Source organism: Pezoporus occidentalis, unplaced genomic scaffold (genome assembly GCF_034315485.1).
Source record: "Pezoporus occidentalis ecotype Australia unplaced genomic scaffold, CSIRO_AGI_Poc_V1 ctg97, whole genome shotgun sequence".
NCBI lineage: Eukaryota > Metazoa > Chordata > Aves > Psittaciformes > Psittacidae > Pezoporus > Pezoporus occidentalis.
In genome coordinates this window covers 1,305,082-1,331,642 of record NW_026916336.1, presented here as the reverse complement: position 1 = coordinate 1,331,642, position 26,561 = coordinate 1,305,082, and the positions used below count along the sequence as shown (strand labels likewise).

The 26,561-nt window shown below is 45.1% G+C and overlaps 1 long non-coding RNA gene across 1 annotated transcript; it reads left to right on the top strand.

Moving 5' to 3' along the window:
* The first annotated feature begins 17,167 nt into the window (after positions 1–17,167).
* On the top strand, positions 17,168–21,793 carry LOC134157489 (uncharacterized). The gene is made up of 3 exons (XR_009962335.1): positions 17,168–17,768; positions 19,224–19,327; positions 20,549–21,793. It is a non-coding gene; the product is annotated as an uncharacterized LOC134157489 (long non-coding RNA).
* The last annotated feature ends 4,768 nt before the right edge of the window (positions 21,794–26,561 follow it).

Genomic DNA, 26,561 nt, shown 5'->3' with positions numbered 1-26,561 from the left:
CCTCCAGCAGCCTCAGATGCTGCCTGGCAGTGTAAGCAGACTCTTGCTTTTTCGTGTTTTAGCACGATCTGGAAGGTTGGCCCCTAATTCTTGCAGTCTTAAAAAATAATTAATTTTCTCTTTTGGGATTCCAGATCAAGGATTAATTGAATGATTTATCCTTTTTTTTTTTTTTCCGTTTCCTATTGTTTGTTTCTAATGATTAAGGTGATAGTTGTAAAATGTTAACAAGTTCTGGTAGAAACGTGATCCCTGGGAACTTTTTTACCCTGAATGAAATACCAGCGAGATTGATTTAGCAAAGCCAGTTGAGTTGCTGTGTCTTCAAAGATAATCTTAGTTCTGCACGAAGGGCCAGATTTTCGAGAAGTATTTAGGCCTAACTGAAATCAGGTTTTTAATCACCTTCAAAATAAGAGAAGCTTCCATCTGTAGGGAGTGATAATACTGTGTGTTAAATCAGCCAGTGTGTGAGACCTTACTTTTTTGGCTGCGTAATCTTTTGAGGCGGATCATTTCCTCTGGCAAACCACTGAGCTTGCACGAAGTGATTATTCTATGAATAAAGCCTTTCCTCCACTGGAAACAGCCTGTTTCCCTGGAGGTCACTGCGGCTTGTAAGGTTTGAAGCTGCTGACAGCTCCATGGGTGCTTGATGTGGTGGTATTTTGGTTCGGCTTGGTATGGGGCCCATGGCTTTGCATGGAGATAGAGCTTATGGTGTTGCTTTGGCTCGTTTTGCTTTGCTCTCCTTCTGCTTTGTGTTTGCTGATCTACAAAGCATTTACTCCTGGCAATTATTCTGATGAGGCAGGGGGTTATTTGAAAGCTGCGAACGGAGCTTTCTGGGGAAATGTCTTCAAAGGATGGTCTTCCAACAGAGGCTGTAATTGTTTAATGATTTTCTATATGGATTTCTGTGTGGGCTGCTGTGGGACAGCCAGAGCTGTTCTGTCAGCAGAGAGCTTCTGCCTGTGCTTCGTCCTCTCTTCCCCTGGCACTCGGTGGCTGGTCAGCTGATTTCTGGGCATTGCTGTAGTCTTTTTATATTCATTTCCCTTGGTTTTTACTGCTCTATGTCAGATCCAAACCTCCAAACTTGTCATATTTTTTTTCCAGTTAAAACAGTTGACTGTGCACAAATGTGTGGTCTCTCGCTTTGCCTCTCTAGCATCCTTAGTCTGCAACACTGCAGTAATGTTGCTTTAACAACCAAAACAGGGTGGGGGCAGGACCTCCGAGCCATCAAGTCCTGCTTTCTGCTGATGAAGCCTCCTGTCCCTCTCCTAGGCTGAAACACCCCTTCATATTGCATTGGCTTTTTCCTGAATTATTTGGACAGTGAGAAGCCTTATTTTAGTTTCTCACTTAAATTTATTCATGGGTGATTTGTGACCTTTTGCTGATGTTGTCCTTTCACCTTAAATAGCACTTTCTCTTCCTTCATGTTAAACCTCCTGATACATGGAGAGAGAACAATTTTATCACCTCTCCACCTTCATTTTCTTAGACTAACAAGTCAGGCTTTCCTAGCAGCTGACTCTTGTAAAAGGCCACCTTTGCTCTGATGGTCTGGATAGCTTTCCTCTGAGCCAGTTCCAGTCTGAGCTCACCATCCTTGACCCCAGTTTTGGGTTACAAGGGTTGCACTGCTTCACGTGCAGTCTCACCAGACTCTGTACAGTGACCCGTTGCCCACCTGAAGTACATGCAGATGCCTAAGAAGCCCCAGTGTTTACATGGGGCTTCTGTAACATGCAAGACCATTGTGTTTGAGGAATGGGATTTTAAAAGGTTTGATCCCTTTCTCAAGGAAGTCATAGTTGAAATTCCTATTGATTGCAAAGGTGTGTGTCCAGGACTGAATAAGTCTCATTGCTCAGTGCAGAAGTGGTGAATTCCTCTTAACATGATGAATCACGTGCTAAAGGCATTGGTATGTCTGATAGAGGGCTGAGACGAGCAGGCTTGAGCAGGCTCAAGCAGACAATGACAGTGTGGAGCCAGGGACAGGTCTTCTCTTCCTGCCCCCTCGGCTTTGCTCAGGGAGTAAAGAGCATATAAAAATTGTTAAATCCTTTTTCTTTTTTTTCAAGAAAGAAGAAAGAAGGCAAAAATGTACCCTTGTCTCCCTGATGGACGGAGGCAGGGCTTATGCAATGCAGAGAAGGACTCCAGAGGCCTGAATTCTGAGCAGGCAGAGAAATTTTGGACACAACCAGTGCTGTGATCTGCATCTGAGCTGATTGAGTCCTTTTACACAGGTGGGAATGCAGGGAGTAGGTGATCAAAAGAGGTGCGGGAGGATGCTCCTTTCCACAGAGGCACGTGGTGCTGGGAATGGCTGTTGAGTCCCAAGGTTGGCTGGAGATCAACCAGAGATTCTGTCTTATGGAAACAGAATCCTTCTGTTTCCTGATCTGAGCCCCATAACACAAAGCAGATGTAAAGGTCTAGTCAAGATCAGGAAATCTTTTGTGTGCAAGGTGGAGGCAAACAGCAACGCTGCGTGCTGCCTGCCTGAGGAACCCATGCAGAGGGAAAATTAGGCACCTCTGGGCCAGAGAGACCTGGCCCTGCAGGGGGAAGGGGTACCATGCCTGCTGTAAAGTGTAACCTGAAACTTGACTTTCTCAAGTGGTCCTGAGTTAGATAATGCCTGTAGCATGATCTAGATCTTCTGCAGGGTCAGGGGGATGCTGCGCCTGATTCTGCCTCACCTCCATCATCTCCAGCTCTGCGCCGTGGAGGTCTCTTCTGTGAGCAGCTGCCTCCTGCATCACGGCACTGCAAGTTGCTAAACAAAGCAAGAGAAAATCAGGCACAAGCTGTGCAATTTGCAGATGATCTGTGTACCTGCTAGCTCGTAACAGATGTTTTCCTTTGCGTGACCATTTGTGAGTTTCTTTCTTGTCACAGTTTGTAGTAGCTGTAGTGCTCAGGAGTGAGTGATATCTTACACCTGCACAGAGCAGCATTTCTGCCTATAAACTTGCTTTGCAATTCCAGAAATCTCCCATTGCATAGAATTTTATATCCAGTGAAAACAATGGCAAAATATGACTGCATAATCTTTTTTTACATGGGCTTTGGGATAAAAAAGAAAAGAGGAACTGCAGAAACTGGATGGGATCCATGTAATTTCATATCATCTTCAAGGGGTGGCCAGAAGCAGGTATTGCAAAGGGAGGTTCAACAGAAGGCAAACCTGCCCTGTGTTAGACCTCCTCCATCACCACCAATATCTGGAGAGTGCCTGCAATATTAATATCACTTTCAGCAGCAATGTTGGTATTTAGCTGTTGTAGCTCCGGCTATTCTTGTTATCCATGTACCTGCCTGCTTCCTCTCTGAAATGTCACAAATTCTTGGCTACGATAACTTCCCATGGAAGTTAGCGCCATAGTTTAATTATGTATTGTGCAAACCACGTGTTTCCTTCTGCAGGCCTCTGCCAGGGTGGTGTCAGCAGCACAGAAATGCTGGGTCAGTCATTATAGGGTTGCTTCTGAATGGCAAAACATCAGCACAGCATAACTAGTGCAGGCTCTGATTGTGTTTGGCTTTTCAGACAGGCTTCTAAAGGATAAAAGGACTGAAATTCCTCACCTCCAGGGCAGGTTGGCAGGTGTATGGGAATGTGATACCTTCCTATGGGCTACCCATAAGGGGAAAAGGGAGTCTGTCTCAGAAAGGCTGTCAATTTTTCCTGGTTCCTTGCAAGCTCTGCCAGTGAACTGCCAGACTGGGATTTTGGATAACTGCAGCAAAAATTGAAATGAGCCAAGGAGAGTCTCACACTGAAGAGATGAGTTTTGCAGAGAGCTTTTTCCCAGGGATGTGGCACTCTCCAGGATAACTAAAGCCTTTTGATAGCTTAGGCTTGAGTCTTCAGGGATAGGTGCATTTCTGTGATGGGAGAAGGATGATCTGTTTGGGAAGCCAGTGCTTGTCCTGTTGCTGCACTGTGCAGTGACACTTCCAGAAATGCCTTTCTTGTCTGCTCTGGAGGCAGATAATGCTAAACCATGCAGATGACTTTTGGAAATTTGCTCCTATGTGCATTTTGCACTAAATTCCCATGTGGACTTACCTGCAGAGATCTGTGGGAGCCTGGATTCCCCATGGGTGCTGCCAGAGCACGCTGCAGTCTGTCAAGAACGGCTGCTTACCATCTGTTGCAGAGCTGGGCAGTAGAGAGCAGGGGACTGTGACAGGTTTTAGCAATGTACCTTCAGGCACAGCATCCTCCAGTACAGCTCGGTCCATACAACAGGATCAGGCCTCTCACAGTAGCTAAGCTGAGACCAGAACATGCATTTCTTTTCTACATACAACAGACAAGAAATCTCTGTTGCATGCTGAAGGTTTGTTGTGCTGCCTACCATCCCCTGCCTCACAGTGTGACCTTGGCTTCATGGGGACTCTTGGAAACTGGGCAAAATGGGTATGGGCAGTCAGGTGTATTTTTGCACCCCCCAACTCAGTGCCTCTTCTTCACATCACAGCGTGAAGCAGTCTACTGTGACAAGAAGTTCAAGGAGATTTAAGATGGCAGTTATGGGCATCTTGTTTCACGCATCCATACTTTGGAGGTAATGCACTATCAAGGCAGGGCAAAAAAGAGGAGGGAATGGGAAAGCAATGGGTATCCCATGTCACAGATGAAAGGCAAACAGACATTTTTCTATGTGTAGCTTAAAAAACCTGGAACAAAATAGAAACCTAGAAATTCCTGAGACATAGCTCTAAACAAGGGCATGGTCAGCTCAAATGTCCTGGCCATCTTATTTGAAGGAGCCCAAAGTAGCAAGTGATATTTAAGTTGGAAATCTAGGACAAGGTCAGGGAGAAGGGGGAGTCTTTGCCCTGGGTTGCAGGCTCTGACAGTGTGATCCCCTCTTGCTCTGTGTTCAGGCAGAAATCTTTCTTCCACTCCCTCTCCTGTTGTCAGATTCATGCCCAGATAACTGCCAAATCCATCTCTTCGGAGATCAATTACAGTGTCTGGCTGCGAAACCTGGAAATCCAATTAACTCCCAAATATTTCTTTCCCTTTTTCATTTTTTTTTTGTTTTTTTTTTTTTTGTTGTTGTTGTCTGCTTTTTTGTTTGTTGTTTTTTGTTTGTTTTGGTGTTTTTTTTTAAATTTAAAAAAGGGAGGGGAGAGAGTGAGACAAAGAGACAGAAACGCACTGCAGCGGGGGTATAAATCACCTCGAGAACATTTCAAACATTAACATAAACAAGGATGAATTTCAACTTCATTTGTCTCTTTTTGAGATTCTGTCACTGATTTATTCTCCTGCTTTCTCTGAACCTCTTTTTTTTGTCTTTGCTTGCATTTGGGGTCAGATGCTGTCTGTGGAGCAGAGTCCCAGGACTGGATGCTGGATGCCTTCTGCAGCGATGCCAGGATGAGTTGCCTGCATAGGGCACCCTCCCTTTCACAGGGGTCCACTTACCTGAGGTTTTAAGGGGTTAAACGGTCTCCATCCTGTAGGGCATTTGAGGGCTGATAAAAATGGATGTTCAGCTCTGCCTGGGTCTGAATGAGCTGGTAGGCTGGGGAGGAGCGTGACCCACTGAACTTCCTAGGAGGAAATAACTCTGCTTCTCAATCAGACTTCTGACTTCTTGCAGCCACCCATAGCTGGCTGTTCAAATTGAGCCTCTCTGTCTTAACTTCATGTCCTTGATCTTTTAGGGGACTTACTCCATTTGACCAACTCTACCATGTCCTCAGGACTCTGAACACCTTAAAGGAGACTTTTCTATGTGAGGCAGTCACATGTTATCCATGTCAAAACACACTGTGCCTGTTGAAGTTCCTGAAGGTAAGCAGGGCCCAGGTATGTCTCAGGCTGATGAGATATGTCTCTCACAGAGATCCTAAGAGAAGGACTGGGAAATGTTGAAAGAAATTTAAGGGAAAGAAATAAATACTGATGTATTTATGATGTTTCTGGCTTTGGGAGCTGGCCAACCAAGGGTCTAGCAAGTTGTCAGTGATACAGCTGCCTATCAAAGTAAGGAAGTATGAATGGTAGTAGAATCAGAAGAAGCATCTTTGCCTGAATAACAAGTTTTTCTGTATCTCAAATGCCCACTATTTGGCTGAAGACATTTTTGAATATGAATGCAGACACCTAACTGTGGTGTTTGGTACTAGTGACAGGTACTGAGCACCTGTACAGTAGCTGCAGATATGGTGTGTCCATCTGGAGTGGCAGCAAGCTGGGATGGTGGATATGCTGGGACATCCCAAACGGGATGGTGTCAGGCCTGGTCTCTGGGGCTGGAGAACCTCTGTCTTGCTCAGGCACCAGGGATTTGAACCTGAAGGATCTGCGCTGCTGTCTGTAGTCCCTGTCCGCCTCCTTCAAGAAGCTTTAGTTTTCATTCCACATAAGGATGACTAATCCTTGGGGGTTGTTGTGAAGAGGAATTTCACCCTTCCTTCAGTTCTATCAGAAACTCTTCAAGAGGCAGTTAACAAATAACCTTCCCTTGGGATAAATTAGCTCCCAATCCCAGTTCAATAGCTGCTCATTTTAAGATGTCCTTGTTACCTTGTGTGAGTGGCTGATCTTCCTTTGAATCCTGCTGCGTTTTCAGACCCCGTGATTGCTGCAAGCAATCATGAGTTCCACATTAACAGCTCATGCACTGATTGCACTGAGCAGTCCCAACACAACCTTTTGTGAAAAGTTTTGGAAAGTTGAGCTTCCTGCTATGCTATCAGAATGTTACACAGGTCTCACTCCATCGCATATTCTGGCGGCTGAATCTTCAAATGGTTTGCAAGGGCTGGTGTGCAGAGATCTGTGCCTCAGAGTCCAGCTTTAGAAAGAAAATCTTGTAGGCATTGTCAAAGAAACCTGGTGATGGTGCAGAGTTTTCCAACAGCCTCCAGGCAGCCTGGAGCAAAGGCTCTGAGATATGCAAATAGTAATCCAAATGGATTTTTTTTTTTTTTTAACTCCAGTCTAACATTGTTGCAGAGTGGGAAAATGACATCAGCTCCAAAGTAAACAGCATCAGAAAGAAAACCTCCTGCCGTGTCATACTGCACAGACCTTCCAGTGGGACAGTCTTTCCCAGCTCTGTCGAGGCCCATCTCTCATGTACCAAAAGCATTGCCACTGTTTGCAAAGATTAAGACATCCTTATTAACAAGCCTCTCCAAGAACAACAGACTGAAACATGCAGGCTTCCACAAGTGCTCTATTATAGATCTTTGGCTTTCAGGACTGTTGCGAGGTTTTTACTCCCTCTCACCCCGATGGCAGCTGTGTTGTCAGGTATTGCGCATTGATTAAAAATCTCTGTAATCAAATACTGACAGGGGAAGTTCCAAATGTTTGAAGAATGACTCCTAAAAGCTGCTACTCAGCTGTGAGTGAATTCATCCAGAGACTGGTCTGTCAGACTGGTGCACAATACAAAATTTCTGCTCACCTTCATGTCCAAAGCTGCCAATGAACTGCAGTGGTGGGTATCAAGATAGTCTGTGTCCAACAGGGCAGAGTAAGCTACAGTCAGTTCTTTTGTGGGAGATACTGCTCCAAGAAGCCATTGGTTTAGACAAAACCCATTACTTAATTTGTCAATCCCTAGTTACGCTTCAAATTCCTATATCCTAAATCTATGGAATGGATTGGATAGTTTAATTGGAAATGTGAAAAGTAGGCTGGAAATCATTGCTGTGCAAATTGCATAGAGGTTTGGGGCTTTTTCTGTTCCATGGGTGAACTGGACTTCAAAAGAATAAATAAAATCTGTTCCGGTAGCTCCCAGTGAGGAGTATATTTCTTTGGAGAAAGGAAAAAAAAAACAATCACTTCTAATATTTTATTCAACCCAGGGTGAAGCATTTTGATTTGGAGGAATACAGCTAATTTTCTTATGCCTCAAAATAGGTCAACTTTGAAATAGAAAATGTCACATTGAAACAGAAAATTGAATAGAAATGTTTAGCAAATTTAAGATTACATAGACATATATTTGGAAGTCTAACAAGCTTATGAATGGAAAGAAAGCATCCAGGCTATTTATAAATCAATTAGGCTTAGATTTAGGACTAGTTTTCACACTCTGTAAACTGCATTTCTTTTTCATGTAGAACAATCTCCTTCCTCCATCAAAGCCTCTTCTCTTAGCCATAGCTAAAAATATATAGCTATAATATAGCTGGAATGACTATAGCTATACTGTGTCAGCCAACTGCTGTATTTTAGTTTCCCAAGGCTCTCCAGGCATCTAGACATGCTCACTTGGGAGTGTTGGCATTTGTGACCAAGGTATGGAAAACCAGGGCGAGTGCTGCTGGAGCTGGTATCAAGGAAATTTATTCCTGCAGGACTTCTCAAGGTTTGGCCTCTTTCCCCCATTTCCCTGAAAATGTCTTATACCACATTTTCCTTTCATTTTATATATATATGTGTGTATATATATATATAAATATACAAAAAAAAAAGTCTTAAAAAGTGTTCTCTCCTTTCTGTTGTTTTTGTTTGATAGCTTTCAGTGTTCCTTCACCATGTCTCTTTGCAGCATCAATTACGTATGTGTAAGTAGTAAGTTAGTTTCTATTGTCACTCTGGGGGGTTGGTTTCTAAACTGTTTATTGAGTAATAAAAAGAGAAGATTACAAGCCATTACCCAGGGATAATGTGTTAATAATTTTATGACTGGACAAACAGTTGGAAAAGCCCACAAATGGTGGTAAGCAGGAAACCTGGTATCTATTGCCAAGAGAACCACCCCTGAGGACATAAAACCTCACTGTTAATAATCGAAGTCGATGCAACAACTATGAGCTATTAAATATTACTTTGGGAATGGGTGCTAAGATGATCATTACTACTTTCAGAGTAAAAGTGGCAGATAAGCTTTTTGGAAGGTGTTTAGAAATCAGTCCTACATGGAGTGAATTCAATGGACCACTATATCTGCTCTTGCTCAGTTCCATAGAGCCCACAGCTGCTGGGCTGGATGCTGGGGATTTCTGGAAAAACAAAGACTAAAGAGTGTTAATGCTTTCAAGCAAACATGAATCATCCCAGAGATAATAAAGGGTTTGAGTTTCTTTGGGTGCTGTCTAATTGCATGGCACTTGAGTCCACTGAGCAGTGCCTCAGCTTTAATGCTGTGGAGCACAGAGCCAGAATCTGCTGCTGCAGGATGACTGTTGGTTTCACCTAAGATGTGTGATAATATGCCCCATCCCTCTCACCCCAGATCCTGTAGTTTTAATTATTTCTACTTTAAAGCCCATATCTGTAGCTGGTTTAGTTTCCATCTAGCAAGCATCCTTTGAGACTCCTGATGACCCCTCCGAAATGCTGTGAATGTACAACAGGAGCTATTAGCTAATAGGCTAATTGTAAAGTGTGCCTCTGACCATTGTACATGGTCAACTGCTGCCATTTAATGCTTCCTTTCAATTGCCAAAGACTTAGGAGTAAACAGCACTGCTCAGCTTGCCTATCCTAAACCAGTCTGAGAAGATGTACCCCATTCACCATTTCCAGGAAGATTTCCTAATCCTTCTTGGGGGCAGAACTTCGTATCTACAGTATTTTCTTTCCCATCTCTCATGAGGTGGGATGGGCTGTACTTCTTCCAAACCAGCAGCAGATCCAGCTCTTGAAGTGGGCAGGAATCCATGCAACTGGGAGTAGCTGTTTGCAGCTGCCAAGACCTCCCATTTGTATGTTTGTGATAGAATCTCATAAACCAGTCTCCATCCTGCTTTACTGCTGATTTAATGATCGGAGGAAAAACTTGACTGTTTATTAAAACATTAGACAGTAAAGTTTAACAATAGACAGTAAAGGGTTTTGGTTTTCCATCCTCCTGATTGTTAAAGCAACAACAGGTTGGACTGAAGAGGGACCTGCTCCCAGTCTCTGAATCCAGAATCACAGTAAGGGTTTGTATTATGACTGGGTAGTGCACTGTCCATCAGGCAGGATGAAGAAGTTGGCATTACCGCTTCCGTGCACAGCAAATCCAATATCTGAAAAGGTCAGGGCCTCATCACAAGGTTGGCCTGATGATGGCAGAGGGGATGGAGCAGCACAGCTGTCTTTGAAGCCCTCTTCTGTTGCTAATCAGCAGCACTAAGAGCTCAGTAGCCAGAGGGGTTGACCTCTCTGGACAGATCATAGTTTGACTCTACATGATTTTTTTTTTGGACATCTGACATGTAGACAGGCTAACATCTGCAGGAGCAAATCTGGCTTCAGACCCTAAAGTACAGTAAATGTGTGCTTCAGCATCCACATCCTTGGGGCTCCCTTGGACAACCCTGGCTGCAAGCACAGCAGTCCTAGTGAGGGTTGATGGCCTTCCTGCAAGCCCAGTGCAAGTTGTCTTCTAGCTCAAGTCTCAGTCCTGGTAGAGGTTCCCATTCACTGGGTGCCTGGTGGATCACAGAGGAGGGCCAGTGGTACAGATGCAGAAGAAACTTCTACCCTTCTCTTGAACTGCAATGTGGTATGAAATCCAAGTGCTGCTGGAGATGAGCCTGGTGGCTGAGGAGCTGGCTCTTTTGGGAGCTTTATCTAATGGATTCCCAAATGTGAGAGCAGGGTAAGATGTGACTTTGCTAGCTTGAAGGGGGAAGAGGGACAGAAAGCAAGTGTGCACGTGCACCAAGATGAAAAGGAGAGTGCTGATTGCTTGTGGTCCTGGCATAAAGCAGTATTTGCATAAGCTCAGAAAATTTTGGGCACTGGGCTGCTTTTCTGAGTCCTCCATAAAGACTTTGGAAAATACAGTTGCCATGGCATAGGAGTGAAGGTGCTGTTGTGAACCAACAGACTTCTCCAGTGGTGTCTGAGAAATAGCAATCCCTTTGCACACAGATATCATGTGAAGTCCTCCAGGGATTTGTGGCAGGGCTTTTGCTGTCTATCTACGAGGGATCTGGGAAGAGGAGCAGACAGAAGAACAAAATTTGCAAGGACATAGCATTATTCAGGGCAGTGCCAGCAAAAGCTGACTGCAAAGAAGTCCAGAAGGGCTGCAGTGTACTGATGGCTATGTGACGACACATCACAGAGGAGATTTGTGGTTGCCAACTGCACATGGAGAAAAATCAACGGTGGCCAACCTGTACAGTGGCACGATCTAAACGAGCTATTTATCTCTCTGGAAGGAGATTATAGAGGCATTGCAGGCCATTTCTGGAAATGTTAGCAGTGATCACAAAGGCAAGAGCAATGTGAGGAAGAAATGGACAATAAAACAGAGCCTATTATTACGTGACTGTGCATCCTGTGGTACTCGGGTGCTGTGTGCATTTCTGGTGTCTGTGTTTCATGGGGTCAGGCACAACAGAACATGTGAAAGGAAACTAGAGCTACTTATTGTAGCAGCAGGACTTTCAGTGACCAGGAGACCTTAAACTGAAGAGGACTGAAGGAGCAAAGGAGGAAGAAAGTCACGAGTGGCTTGGAGAAGGTGAACATAGAGCTGGGAGGATCTCTTCTCTGGCCAGAGCTAATGCTGTACAGAGGAATAACTGTGGGTTTCTGTATTCGGCAGTTAGGACAACTGAACTGTGCCAGCACCCAAAAAGCGTAGATCAGTGAGGGCAGATCAGTAAGAAGCAGCACACCTAATTGGACCCCAGCTGCCATTTGCCTGTAGACAGCAAGTTCCACCTTGCCCCCATTCCTTATCCTGGCCATTCCCACCAGCTCCTCTTGCTCTGTGGAGGGTTGCAAGCCAGGTAGCAGGAAGGTGCCATTTGTGCATCATGCTGTCATCTGGGCTGCACTGGGTGACAAACTGCAGCTCTAAAAGACTTAAATGGACTCACCCTGACTGCTCAGTACTGGAAAAACTCTGTGCATCTGAGGATTAAATCCTGGCCCCAGTGCAAACAACCAAGCATTTTCTGGTTGAATCCAGTGGGCCAGAATTTAATTCCACATTTTAAAAGCTCTTTAAATCAGCTGTGATATATAACCAGACTTCTCAGCCTCTAAATACCTCAACAAGATTGGCAGTGCTTTGGAAGGGCCATGGGCAGGATTAATGGCAAATCCGTAGGTTGGGAGAGAAACTGGGGAGCCCAGCCAGGGCAGAGCGAAGCTGCAGCACTGGGATTGCTTCTGGCTGTGGCTGTGGTGTGCAGAAAAAGCTGGCAGCAGGTGAAGCCCTTTGCTTTTTAAGCACCAAAATGCTGTTGATAGATTTCTGTTTGTGCATATGCCGTTTGGACTGTGTTTGTGCATGTATATTTATATATATACACACACATCCTTACCTCCCCACAAGTACATGCAACAAAATACGTACATTTCCTCAGCCTGCATCTTTCTGTACATTGCAAAAATACAGACAAAAGAACAAAATAAAGTCCCTTGCCATTGCTAAGTCACCAGAAACTATTACAGCTACTGGGCTTTTTTTTTTTTTTTCCCCTGAACTATCTCCACTTCAAGATCCTAATTTAATGAATCTTTCTGTAGCTCTTTACATTCTATTATTTATAAGAAACAATATTCAGTCCTCCCTTGACAGTATTTGCAGGGCTGCAGAAAGCAGTGCGGCAGAAAGGTGGTAGAACAATTTTGGTTATGTTTCCATAGCTACCTAGCTGCTAAATGTGGTTTATTCCATTTTAAAGTCAACCAACACACACGCATGCACACATACGTACCCTCTCACACACAGGCACTCACAAATTACCAGATGAAGTATATTCAGGCTAATCCCTGGTCTGCCTATTACAGCCTAATGTTCCTGCGATTTGTATATTTAAAGGGCTGCTTGCTGCATAAATAAATGGGAGGGCAGTGTTCTTGCTGGATATAGCAGGATGATAAACATATTGTTTCTTTCTTGCTCTCCTCTCCAACGTGTGTGTTCCAGTCGGTCGCTGTAATATTATTATGGATATTTTTACCCAGCCGTTGTGTGTGGAGGAAGTCGGAGGTAGGATGGTGTCCTCTCGTGGTAAATGGCATTTCTGCAGCCTCAGAGCAGAACGGTGTTAATAGCACCCATGGAGAGAAACTGGGGGGAAAAACGGGGTGTCCTGGAACTTCATGGGTATTTTAGAGACAAACTTCTTTGACTGGAGCTTCCTACTTCTGCAACCACATGCAAAGGCATCTCAGCAGCCCCCATTCCCCTGATACATCCCTAGGACCTTTGAAGGTCCCTTCCAACCCAAAGTATACTGTGCTTCTATGCTTGTGTTGCACAGCTCTTAGTGTCAGGCTGGAAGCCACTGGTTGCCCATCACTGATTTGAGTTGAAGGAAGAAGAAAATGAGGCAGGAGGAACATGATGATTGGTTCCAGCTTTCTAGAACAGAGGAAGTTTGTTGTTAGGAAAGTGTGCATGACAAAACAGTGTTTTGTCGGATCCCAGAGGTTGTAATGGTGGGCAACAACGCTGCTTTCCACAAGGTAGAGGGGAGGGAAGGGGTGAGGATGTAACGAGTAAGTTTAAGGTGGCGTTCAGAAATGCCTAACCTGTCCCCTGGTACCCCACAGGGGCAGCATCCTGCTGCTCAAGGGGATGCTACAAAGACCTGGGAGGGGAGAAGGCATCTCTTTGTCCCCCTGTACACCCCACACTTGCTGCTCTGCCTCTGCGCAACAGTGATTTTACTGTCTACGAAGGGATGTGAGGATGACAGGTAGCCTGATGGTTCCCACTGCCTCCTTGTTAGTGCTGTGCATTTGCAATATGTGCTCTGATGGCTCAGCCTTGACAGCGCCCTGGGGCAGGTAGTGTCCATCCCTGCTGGAGCTGAGCTGGCTTTACAAATTCTTCCTAGCCTTGCTAAAGAAAGAGACCTGTAGTTTGGGCATCTGATTGCTCTGGAGAGACTTTGAGGGATCACTCCCTCCCAGTTACACATTTTGTAGTGCTTTGCTGGTAAGCCTGCTCTCCATCTCTGTGAAATGGGACAAGTAAAAGCCAAAAGCAAGACAAGAAATAGCTACCGACAGGAACAATAGCTAGAGAGTCCATAAGAAAATAAGAGAAGGGTAAAGACATGCCCAGCAGGAATTTCCTGCCTTAAGGTTGAACTTGATGATCTTAAAGGTCCTTTCCAACCCAGCTGATCCTGTGATTCTATGAGGAGGGTAATACATATATAAGGAGGGTATAAGGGTTGTGTGTATATATGAGTAGGGTAGCATTTAGCTCTTGTCCATCCATACTGGTCCGAGCATCCAGCCCCCACTCCCTTACACACCTCTGCAACGTTATCCTTTGGTCATGCCATGACTCCTGAGAATTGCGCGTGGCCTTGTTGGTGACATGTACCCATAATACACAGTAGTGGGAATAGTGGGTGTTGGAGCAGCAACAGCTTTTACTGTGAGATGGCATGGTTAGTGGGATTTAGCCCTCTGCTGTGTCCTGGCAGCCCACACAAGCCCCTCTCTGTGGTAAATATGTGCCAGAGCTGTCTTGCTCCTCTGAGCATGGTTAGTGATTGCTTGTACACATCACGCTGCAAGAAATCTCTATGGTATTATCAGTTTACCAGTATTTTCTGTGCCCTGTTACTTTTTTTTCTCTCCCTGTTTCTGTGGAGTAGGAAGTGTGGTCATGGTGATGTTATCTTCCCCTCCAAAGCAGCAATACTGTTCAAGTTTCTTCTAAATCTCAACAAAAAAAGTCTCGTAAGTGGCTTTTTGCAGTGGCAGGGGTAGGAAAGTCTTACCTGAAGTGGAGAATTTTTGTCACCATTTTCTTCTTATTCTTCTGCTTTCTTCTTCTTTTTCTGCTTTCCTAGGAGAGTGAAGACCTGCTTTATTAGCACTTGTAACCAGGTACGGAGCAAATAAACCACCATTCTAAACCAAACTAAAACCCTCTGACCATCCTTCATCTGCTCATACTTGTTTTGCAGATTCCTTCTGCTCCACAGGGTTTCCTGGAGTCTGCCAGTCACAAATTCATCCTTCTGGGTTGCCTCTACTGCATAAGGAGGAGTAACAGAGAGCCAGTGGATACCTTCGGGTGAGTCGCTGGGATTCAGCTCAGCGCCATGCAGCTGTGCCAGCACAGGAACACTGTGGCTGTTTTTGCATGGAGAACGCATCTGGGAGAACCTGGTTCAAAGCTTGACAGATTTTATTGTCCCAGCTGTATTCCTTCCCGGGCACAGACCTACTTGTGTACCAGACCCCAGCTGCTTTGTGCACCAGCAGTTTGGGTGTCCAGGCTTTTCCTGGCTTTGTGGGGAAGATGTTCCCACCTTTCTTCATGAGTTCTTTCCATAGTGCGAAGCAGTTAATGATGCTCAGTGCAGGGCCAGCCTGTTCTGCCATGCAAAACTGGATCCCTTTTTCTTCCCAAGCTGCTGCAGTCACATCCTTTCATAGACTTGATTTTCACCTTTGATTGCCATATTTTTCACACCTTTCTATGCAGGAGACCACAGGGCGTTAGCTGCTCACATGGTCATCACCCCAGGCCTTGGTTGTGGACCCTGATGTGCAAGCAACATATGCATGAAAATGAAAAACTGAAACGTTATTAATAAGGACAGCCACAGCAGCCCCTAATTATGTTATTTTCCTCCACAATGTGAGATGTAATATTGGGCCAAGCAACATCATCTTTAATGCAGGTGTCCGCTTTGTGACCAAGATGTCAACATGCGCATTGTTGACTTGTCTTGGCATTTAGGGACATTTGTCTTTGTTGCTTTCTGTCAGACCTGGATGGGCTGGTGATAAATCAATTCCCTATGGCAATGGTACTCTTCAGTGCCACCATTAAGTGTGATTATAAGCAATAGCAATAATCATCATGTCACTGTTTCCAAGGCAAGTTTTGCTGTCTTTGTATTGGCACTCTTTCATCTCCAGCTCCCCAACAGCCAGATGCTGGAGGTCAGTGTGTTTTGCTGGCTCTGTAGTGACAGGTCATAATCTTGACGCTACATTATTGTCAAAGGATTGCGTTGCAGGCCCCTCTCTGGCAAGAAACAGGTAGCACAGAAAGATTTATTCCTGTGTTTTCTGCCCCTTTTGCCACTAACACAAGGCAGGAAACTAGTGGAACCTGGCAGAACACAGCTTTGGCTTTTCTGCTGTGGGAAAGGGATCCCCCTTCCATTGCCCTGGGAAATGGCAGAGTTGATAGGGAAAGCTGCTTCCATGCAGCAAAGACATGGCTGGCTGAAACACTCATCCAGCCCTCTCCTCTGGATTAAGGAGGGCTTTTTTTTTTAATCAGTTCAATGTTTTACAGCTCAAATTCAAATAGGAGCTTAAGAGCTTAATGAAACATAAGGATGTGTTGGCATGAATGGGCCATTTTTCCTCTCGGTGCCTGATGAGCCTGTGCACAGCTCTGCTTGGTGTCAGCCTGGGAAGGAAAATACCTGTGCCTTGCCATCACAACCTAATCAGGTATGTACAGGCTTTTCATTGGCTTGCTGGGAAGGTGAGACAGTCAGACCTTCAGCTAGTCAAACAGGGTTAATCCTCGCAGGGTCATGCCATCTTAAACTCACTGACCCAGTCTGCCTGGCAGCCCTTTGTATGGTTTCTCCCTCTTCTCCAGTGCTAATGACTGTGGCTTTATGGGTATTGGATGCAAGGGGTCCTCAGGGCTTTTGGAAGCTATTGTAGGGTGCATTAAGAGCCATCTCAGGTGCTGTCATTCCCAACCTGGTTCCAGATAGACAGTGCTGCCTGAATTTAATTGCAGGTAGGTGCCCAGCGCATTGGGAAGCTTGTTACTATTCAGCATCAGTGGTCAGCCACTGTCTGCTTCCTCATTTGGAAGCCTCTGAATCCCAGTGAAGCCTCACCACCTTCTGCCACTGGCTTGGTCTCTCTTGTTCAGTCTCCTCCACTCTTGGATGCCTCTTGTCCTCCTTTGCTAGCTTCAGCAGCTGCCCCTCTCTTTCTCTCTCTCTGCATGCCCAGCTCATATCACAGAGCAACTTTCCAAAGCAAGAACTTCACCTGCCACCTTGTAGTTACTGTGAGAAACAGCGATTGTCCGAGAAGCCAAAGAAACCCCAAGACACAGATCACATATCAGCAAAGGTGGCTTTCTCTGCCCACTGTGATGTGTCCTATAGAAGTGCAACTGGCTATTGTGTTATAAAGGCAGAGAACAGGAGTATATAAAACCTGGATTTAAAAAAAAAGGCAGAAGAAAGGGTGCTCCATTTGGGGAAGGAAGAATCCTCCCAGGCTTCTGGACCAGATCCCCCCAGCTGGTGTAAATAAAAAAGCGCTAGACTGGTTTACTCTAGCTGCAGCTGCTGTAAAATACTTTTCCCAAAGCATTTTCCTGCCAAGTTGTTTTTCTTTTTCTACCTTCCCCCAACTTAAAATGTCATTGCTCAAATCCAGACACACAGCCCAGTCGGCAACTAGCAGCCAGCAGGATGGCTAAGAAACATCAGACCCAGGCTGAGTTCAGAGATAGAAATGCTGTGCTTCTCATGAATAAGTCCAACCTGTTCTCTTTCTCAGCACTTCCAATACCCTTCCTCCAGAGCACACCACAAGTATCCCTCAAAGGCACAGGGCTGTTGGACCTGACAGCTGGCAGATGTGCCAGATCAAGCTGGAAGGAGGAGCATCATCTTAAAGGACGCCTCTAGCGCTGGCATGTGCAGCTCTCTCAATGTCCCTGCTAAGCCCCAATGCCTTCGGTGTCATGGTGCAGCACTGACATGGGGATGGCCACACCAGCTGGAAGGCATGGACCTGGGCTGAAGGGGCCTCCTTAAGCATTTCTGCTGCTGCTGGCTAGGTGAACTTGTGTTTAAAGGCGTCTTGCTCAAAGTCAGCCATCTGTGCTGTTTTCACTCTGAATGATAAACACTTAAGGGTCACCTGCTTTCTTTAATCTCCTCTGGCTTGTATTCATATGAGCTGTGCATCATATTAATTATGCTTCTTTTATTCTTGTCTGCGCCAACACAAGGGTATCATTACTGCTATTGCTTTCTCTTTTCATTATTGGTATGCTCTCAGTCACCAGTGCCTAATATTCTGTACCACGAGAGTACACTTTCCTGATCACCTTCCTTCATTAAGAAAACTTAATTTTAGTGCTGATGGGAAATGAATTGGATTAAAGAAAACAAACCACCCTAAAACAACCATGAGGCTTCTGGTTGGATTAAATATTAAAATTAATAATCCAGTGCTGCATTCAGCTCTGTATTTATGTTAATATTTAATTCAATAAAAGCCCATGTTTTAGAACATTTTCCCATTTGTTTAAAGCTACAGATGAAATTGCAATTTCTGAATAAAGTAGAACAATACGTAGCTAACTGTTTTATGGTAATGAGGGGGAATGGCAGCTCAAAAATCTTCTACCTGGCAGGGATGGGGTGTGTGTGTGTGTGTGTGTGTGTAGCAGCGGGAAAGGGAGCGGATAGCAAAGCTACAGAGGAATGCAAATCCTGCTTGCTTGTGGAAAGCTTGACAGCTAGAAAAGAGGCTGCAGCTTGCAAGGCAGCAGTGCAAAGCCCGGGCACAGTGAGAGCTCTACATGCGACAACCACTTGGCTTCAAAATGTGTGTTGCCACTGTTACATGGGGTTTTGTCTTTGTAGCATCAAAGCGCTTGATGATGTTTGCCCTTGGGAAGGATAACTGCTGGACTGCCAGTGAGGATTCAGGTCCTGGGCTGGGGATGTATCCTGGCTGGCAAGGACGCATCTGGATGCCTTGCAGGTTCACCAGTACTCGTGTCTGGGATGCTTTCTCTAGCAAAGCCTGCTAGCAGAAAAATGGTCCAGTGGGGGTGTTGCCACACAAAGTCTGAAATTTGGATAAGACCTAGGATTGAATGAGGATGTGGAGTCTGGTGTGAGGCAGGTCCCAGACTGATTTTTCTGTTCATGGCTTTGAAATGCCCTGGCTCCTGCTGGAAGCACCAGGCAAGATGAGCTTTAGTTCATTTGCTTTTCCAGTACTGAATCAAGCATGTCTGAAGTAGACCTCGAGCACTACTGCAATCCTGGGGTTCAGGACATCAAGCATTCCAAGCATGGCAAGGTAAACCAAGTCCAGGAGGAGAATCCATTGCCTGGGAGGTTTCATGTTTCAGTGTAGAAAATCAGCTGGGAAGAACTTCTTAAGTCCTGCTCAGTTGTTCTTATTTTCCAAGGGCTGGAAAATGGATGTTCTTGTAGAAGCTGATGCTGGGGTTTTGGCTATCAGGAGATAGTACAAACTCCCTTTTCTTTCTCAGGATAGCTGTGATCTTGAAAACCAGAATAATTATATTGTCTGATGTTACGTGGAGCATGTAGCAGTGATCAGTAGAATTGAAGTGCTTTGGAAGTGAAGTTGCAAGTGAGTTTTCTAAAGTTTAGAAGCATACCCAAACTTCCTTGAACCTTTTGGGGCCTAATTAAATTTGAGGGAATTTATAAGAACCTGCATGGAAGATAATACTTTTTTCTATTAAGAAACTGCTTAATAAAACAGATTATGTGTAAAATAGAAATATGGGCTTTGTGAAGAAAGAGTGAAAAGACACTAATGAGCAGTGTCTGAGTGTTAATGAATCATATTAGCATGCCATTACCTGTGAAGATTATAAATAGACCAACTAGTTTTAGGTTTCCTTTTCTCCAAAGAGCCTTAAGTGATTTCTGAAGGTGGCCTGTTGCAGTTAGTCCTGTTTTGTAGAACAGGAAGCTAAAGCAGAAGTGCATCACTCCCATTCACTCTCAAGCTTAGGTGAAAGTGGCAATAAGGACATTGTGGTTGTATTTTTATATCGTATGCTTTGGTCTTTGGACATTCAAAAGTGCCAGGCACCATCCTGATCTCTAGGTGTGGAGCAGTTCTTCCACCTGCCTAGAGGTAGAATTGAGAAGCTCACAGATCCAGCAAGTACCTCCCTTCTTAGGTACCAAGTGTTTTGTTCCTCCCTAGACCTTGTGTGGACTGTGTCTACTCCAGCAACTATCCTACATGGGTGATGGTAATGGGTCCTCAGGGCACTTGGCAGGCACTCAGTTCCAGGGCTCTGCTGACATCAGAACTTGTCCCTTCTGCATGGCTGCTGATGCCTGCAAGCAGTCCCACCAGTCAGGCAGTCTTGGTTAGGGGATCAGGGCTCTGTTTTATGTGGTACCTGTGGTTTGTTGATCACTGTTTAAAGAGACAGTAAGGCATATCTCTCCTTCATCATCATGTCATCCTCAGCCTGTTCACTGGAAGCCAGGAGTGATTTAATTTTTGCTTTCTTGCTCTTTTCAGCTCTTCTGGGAGCTGGAATTGACATCCATGATTGAGAAGGATCCCAATTATAGCCAGATAGGACTAGGAAAGATGGGCTGTTAATGGTAATATCATTAAATATATGTTCATGGATGTCTTTGTCACCTCAGACGGTGCTGTGGAAAAGGAAATTACTGCATTTCACTGGGGCTTAGCCTACAGAGATTGACTTTGAGAAGGAAGGTAGAAAAGAGACAAAATGCCAATGTGCTGGGGAAGAGGGAGCACGGCTCAAAGGCAATGCTGGGCCACACAGGAGCACTCCTTCCTTCTTTTTATTTACAGCAAACCTTCCTGTTGCAGTGAATGGACACATTCAATAATATTCTGGATAAAGAAGCTGGGAAGAGGCGCTACTAATAATTGTGAAGGATGTCATGAAAGAAGAACTGATGTGTTTAAACATATGGGCTGGGATTCCTCTCACCTCACCCATCATGTAAATTAGGTAAGTGCTCATGTTAGGTCTCTCTGTAGTCTGTGCAGAAGCAAGTTTCTTCCAGAAGATGATTTGTCCTGTCCCAAAGGGAGCTGCACTGCTTGGTGTTGCAGACCTGGGAGAGTAAGGAGCCTTCCTTGTATTCTTCCATGGAAGAGCTGTAGTCTTACCAAAAGCCATGGGACTTCATCTGTGACATCCTCTAACAATGTAAGCAGATTCATGAGCCACTTATGGGTGGACTGAAAAATGTATCTATTGCATCACCAAAGTAGAGGGTAGGCTCTCCAGCATAAGGTTGGAGTAGAAAATAGTATTTTTTCTGCCCATTTCCTGATCAGTTACTGTTGCTTTGCATCACTGCCTGGTTTGGGGATTTTTTCCCTTCTGTTTTGGAGGAGTGTAAGTGTATTTTACATCTTGAAGCACCTGGATTATCACCAGCTTGCAGAGACAGAGATGGGCTGGGATATAGAAGCAGGCATTGTTTCGGGCTGGACTCATGCTCTGCTCCCACTGTTTTGCTCATGCTCAGTTGGGCCAGGATGAAAGCATCACTTGATTGGAAGGTGTTATCTTTTTCCAGGCTGGGGATCCCAGCGTGCCCTTGCAGTGGAAAGTCTCTCACTTGGGTGTCTTGCTATTTTTTCCCCTGTATTTTTGAACAGATGAGGTGAGAAAAAGGCATCGATGACAATATTTTGTCTTTTACTGCTGGAAGCAAGGATGAGTTGCTTTATTTTACCAGACGTGTCTCTGCAGGACCCTGGCAGGTTGTCCACAGACTGCAGTCCATGATGGCTGTCCCGGGGAAGGGGAAGGCTGTGACACTACGTGCTGGGGGAGAAGGCTTTTTTTTTCTCTTCTTATTTCATATATGCCTTTGGAAAGTCTCCCCTGTAATCACAGCCCTCATCCTGCTCCCAAGCATTGCCTTGAGGGCAGCATGCAAAGCTGAGATTCCTGCAAGGAGATGAAGGTTTACTGATCACAGGTACCTGGGGCTCCATAGCTCTCCCAGCTCATCTTGCCATGTTTATAAATGTGTTTGAACTCAGGCTTGCAAGCTGCTAGTCAGATCTCCTATGCCAGGTTACACAGGTATCCGCTTATGGATGCTTCTGTGCCATCAGGAGAGTACCAGGCTGGGCAGTGGTCCTTGCGTTGCACCTGCCACCCTGTGAGCACAGCATCCACCCTTAGAGTCCTAAGAAAACCCTTAGAGTCTTAAAAAGCCCTTTTATTCAGAGCAAGCAGCATTTTCCTTCCTGCAAAGAGATGTAGCAGAATTGCAAATGTTCAAGCCCACTAGGATTTTGCTGCTCATTCAGAAGCACTGTGTAGGGGGGGGTTTCCACCTTAGGGGTTTAGGCTGCACATCAAGTCCGGTAATGAACTGTTACTCTGGAAAATAAGACTTCCATTAGGTTAGGATTCTGCCAGGGTATTTGCGTTCCTTTATAATGAACCATGATATTGTGCAAAGCCCTGGTGTGGAGCAGAGCGCTGCTTATCTCACTGCTATCATTTACCCACTTATCATGATCAGATAACCTTGCCTCAGCCAGGTGCTACAACTGGAAGAAGGGAGGAGGACCATGGTAATGTTTCTGTCTCACCAAGGAGATTCGGGGGGGGGGGGGGTTCAAGACAAGCACAGGTCAAACAGTGGTTTTAATTGCAGCCCTGTGTTCTTGTTACCAATCTCCTATGAAGAAATGCTGGTTTTCTTCTTTTTTTTTTAGGTGTTTATTATTCATCACTAACAGGTACTGAAATTGCAATGCGTGTGTCTTCTGGTGTGAAAACATTAATAACTGCTTTGGCTAAGCGTGGAAAGATCATTTGTTTTACAAATACACAGAAAATTCAGGCCGGCTGGGATTAAAGCACAGCATTTCTTTGTAGGTAAAGGTTTTAGGGCACGTTTTAGCATGAGAAAGTATTAGTTTTACATAGATCTGTGCCTCCAAAAGCAGATGTGGCCAGGCTTCTCACCCACCAGCCACAGCCTTAAGTCACAGGGCTGGTAAAGCAACACATTTAGATAAGCAAGGCACGAGCACGGGAATGGGGAACTATTTTTTCCCTATCTAAGGGTCTTGATCAGAATCCATGCTTTCTTCCTGCATCTCCCCTTCATCTGTGCACACAAGGCTGGGCAAGATCGGATCCTGCCATGCCACTGCTATCACCTTGCACTATTCTCCTGTGGCTGTGGCACCTCCTCCCTCGTCCCTCCACCAGCTTTTGAATTCTCTCCGTGCACCTCACCTCCAGCAAGGACAAGGAACAGTAAATCCCAGCAGCCTCCTAAAAAAAAAAAATTTAATTAAAACAAAAACATCATAACAGGAACTTTAAAGGACATGAAACAAAACAGGTGTGGAGCTCCTCTCTGCCTCCTGTCTCCTGCCTCCCCCCTCTCTGCAGTGCTCTTCAGAGCAATTTTCATTTAAAGCTTTTTTGATTTCATCAGCTCTGGAGTCCATCAGCGGCTTTCAGTGCGGGCCATGTAGGCAGCACGGTAGCAATGTTGCTCAGCTTGGAGCAGCAAATAGCCCCTGGGGCTGAGCAAGGTCTTGTCTGGGCAGGGCTGGCCAGGGCTGGATGCACAAGGTAACAATGTGACTTCCCCAACCCCAGAGCAGGCGGACGCCACAGAGTGAACGTTGAGGTTGGAATTGGTTGCATCAGGGAGGAAGAGGAGGGTCTGAAGGTTCTTTGCTGTCAGGACTGGCTCAGATGAGTTTGGGGCTACAGCCCAGATCAGTGCAAGGACTAGGGCAATCATAGAGGGGTGTTCTGGTGTCCAGCTGGAGACATAACATGCTGCTGATCGCACAGGGCAGTAGAATCATAGAATCACAGAATAGTTAGGGTTGGAAAAGACCTTAAGATCATCAAGTTCCAACCCCCCTGCCATGGGCAGGGACACCTCACACTAAACCATATCACTCAAGCTACGTCCAACCTGGCCTTGAACACCACCAGGGATGGAGCATTCACAACCTCTCTGGGCAACCCATTCCAGTGCCTCACCACCCTAATAGGAAAGAATTTCCTCCTTATACCCAATCTAAACTTCCCCTGTTTAAGTTTGAACCCGTTACCCCTTGTCCTATCACTACAGTCCCTAATGAAGAGTCCCTCCCCAGTAGCTCTCTTTTGGAGATGGCCAGCCATCAAATCTGAACCCAAGATTGTCCTAGCTTGTCTGGTCCATTGTAGGGAGTGACCTCTTTTACCCTATTTTACTTAACACATATTTCATGACACCAACACTCACAACACCAGAGCTGGGGATGTCCAACCATCTTGCCTGTCCAGGATCAACACATCTGAAGACCACTCATCTAGGCTGGGCCAAATATGTCAGACAAAGGTGTTTCCAAACTCTATTGCTAACATTAAAACATGATTTGAGGTTAAACATCATGTGGCATTATCATTTAGAGGAGCCATAAAGCACCTTGAAGAGGGTAAGATGATGCTGTGGCCGTTCTTTTATTTAATAACCTCTTCCCCACCCCACAAGTCCAGCAGCTAAGGCGAGCTGAACAAATGAAAAACGTCTCAGCTCACTGCTCAGTCATCCACCAAAAAAAAAAAAAAAAGAAGAAGAAAAAATTAAGTGGTTTGGATCAATGCAAAGTAAAGACCCTTTGATTCTTTTTATTCCCTTACTAAAATAAACCCTTCTCCTCCCCACCCCGATTAATTTTAGATCAAATGAAATGATTTATTCACTTTCAGACTGAAATGTCATTTCAGAACATTGACTAGAATAATATTCCTTTTTACAAAGTGGCAGAGCAAAAAAGTTCAACTTCTAAAACTCCTTTTCTCCCCACATGGATGTAGGAACAAGTCTGTTTTCTGGTGAAGTTAACCTTTTTGGTGAGTGCTCTATGGCGTTGTAAGCTCCTGGAGAACGGGATGCAACCTTGTTGTAACTGTTAGCCAAAAGCATCTTCATTCTCCAAGAGCTTCCTCCTACTTCTCTGCTGACTGCTCTTTAATCAACTATTTAAAACCCATCTCGGAAACTTTCATCACTTTCCAAATCCCTAGGACTTTTAAACCAATAAATAGAACGGGAGAAGATGTCATACTGGTGGCCATTGACTGGTCTGAGCCTGACCCATATAGGTGGGCTGCAATGCTCCTGCATGGGGAGGTGGCTCTGGGACAGGAGGAAGAAGGAGGTGTTACTGAATGGGCAATCAATCTGTTTTCATGGAGTCTGAGGCCGTGGAAACTACCATTTTCAGGCTGATCTGTAGGCAGGGCTCTACAGGGATTAGTAAAGATTTATTTTCCTTTTTCTAGAGTGAGATGAAAGGGGGGAACGCGAGGGAGTGACGAGTAAGAAGTCCTACAGAAAGGAACTCATTATTTTTTATCTTTTCCAATGACCTTGTTTATTTTATTCTTACTTGAAAGCAGTTTCTTTCCTTGTGAAAGCTTGAAGGTATCTGGAGACAGGGGCCAGAGAGAAAGGGGAAAAAGGGGTTCTGGGTAAAGAGAAGGAACATGGAAAATAAACAGAATAAATACAGACCAAGCTGGGAAAAATTTTCTGAGTCTGCTCACTGATGCTTCTCCACGGAGAATCACCCATTGGGGTTAGGCACTGTGATGAAGTACCAAGTTTGGAGGAGATGGGCTAATGCCCATAGGGAGGACAGAGGTTCTGGGGGGTGCAGTGTCTTTTGCTTCCATTGAGAGCTCAGGATTACACACACACACATGCATGTATGTGCACGCGTGTCTGTGAGGCAGTATTGCTGAGCCTGGCCCAGGAGGCGGCTGCTGTTGCACGTGAGTGAGCCTCTTGCAGAGGGAAGCAGATGCCCATGATACTTTACAGGGTCTTTCTCAGCCTGGCTGTATTTATTATATGTAAAACCAGACCATGTGGGGAGCAGAGACATCTTTTGTGTGACTCTTCTGGTCCTCACCTAATTGTATCTCTGCATCTTCTAATGGGCTTGCTTCAGAGTCATTATGAAAGGGATTTTATTTGTTTGGTTTTATTTTTCTTTAACCTCCCTGTTCTCTATTTAGCCTCCCTAGTGGGAGAATGTAGACTCTTAAAGAAGGTAGCAGCATCACAGAAGATACCACCCTGGAGCTGCAAGTCATGGTGTGAGGGACTACCAGTAGATCATGTGAGTGATCCAAACCCAAGGGCCAGTTCTGCCCCAAGTGATGCTGCCTTTGTGGGGTAAGAAGAGCCCCTCCAGGCCCCTGACAGATGCTCCATGACCCTGTTAACCCTCCATGGTCCCCATAACCTGCATAGCCCCTGGGACAGGAAGCACATGTCCGTGGCCACCAGTGTGGCTTTGCCCTTGAATTGCAAAGACACAATGGCACATTCCTCCACACTGTCCTTGTAACTGCATTGACAGCTTCTTCTCTTGCACTAAATTGGTGGCATTTATTCTCTAAGTCCTTGTGTTAAAAAAAAAAACAACCTAAAAAGCGGGCCTCTCAAAGGTATGAGGCCAGCTGTTAACCTGGACAAAAGCCCTCTCGCTAACTGGAGGGTGCCTAATTTTAGATAAAACCAACCCTTGCTTTCAACTGGCAGCTTGGGTTGATCTTCTCATGGTTACTCATAAATACTTATGAAAATGCTTCAAGTGCTCAATTTACATAGCTATATGGTCTCATAAATAATTCTGGGTACTAGTATTTAATTATGTGACCTATACTGTGGAGGGATTTTTGCCTCATTTGTGGAGATCAGAGTCTTTCTGAACGGAAACCACAGTATTAAGTGGACATTGAGTTGCTGCCAGAGCAGCCATAGAGAAGAAAGGGATGAGGACCCAGCTCAAATGCTTACCT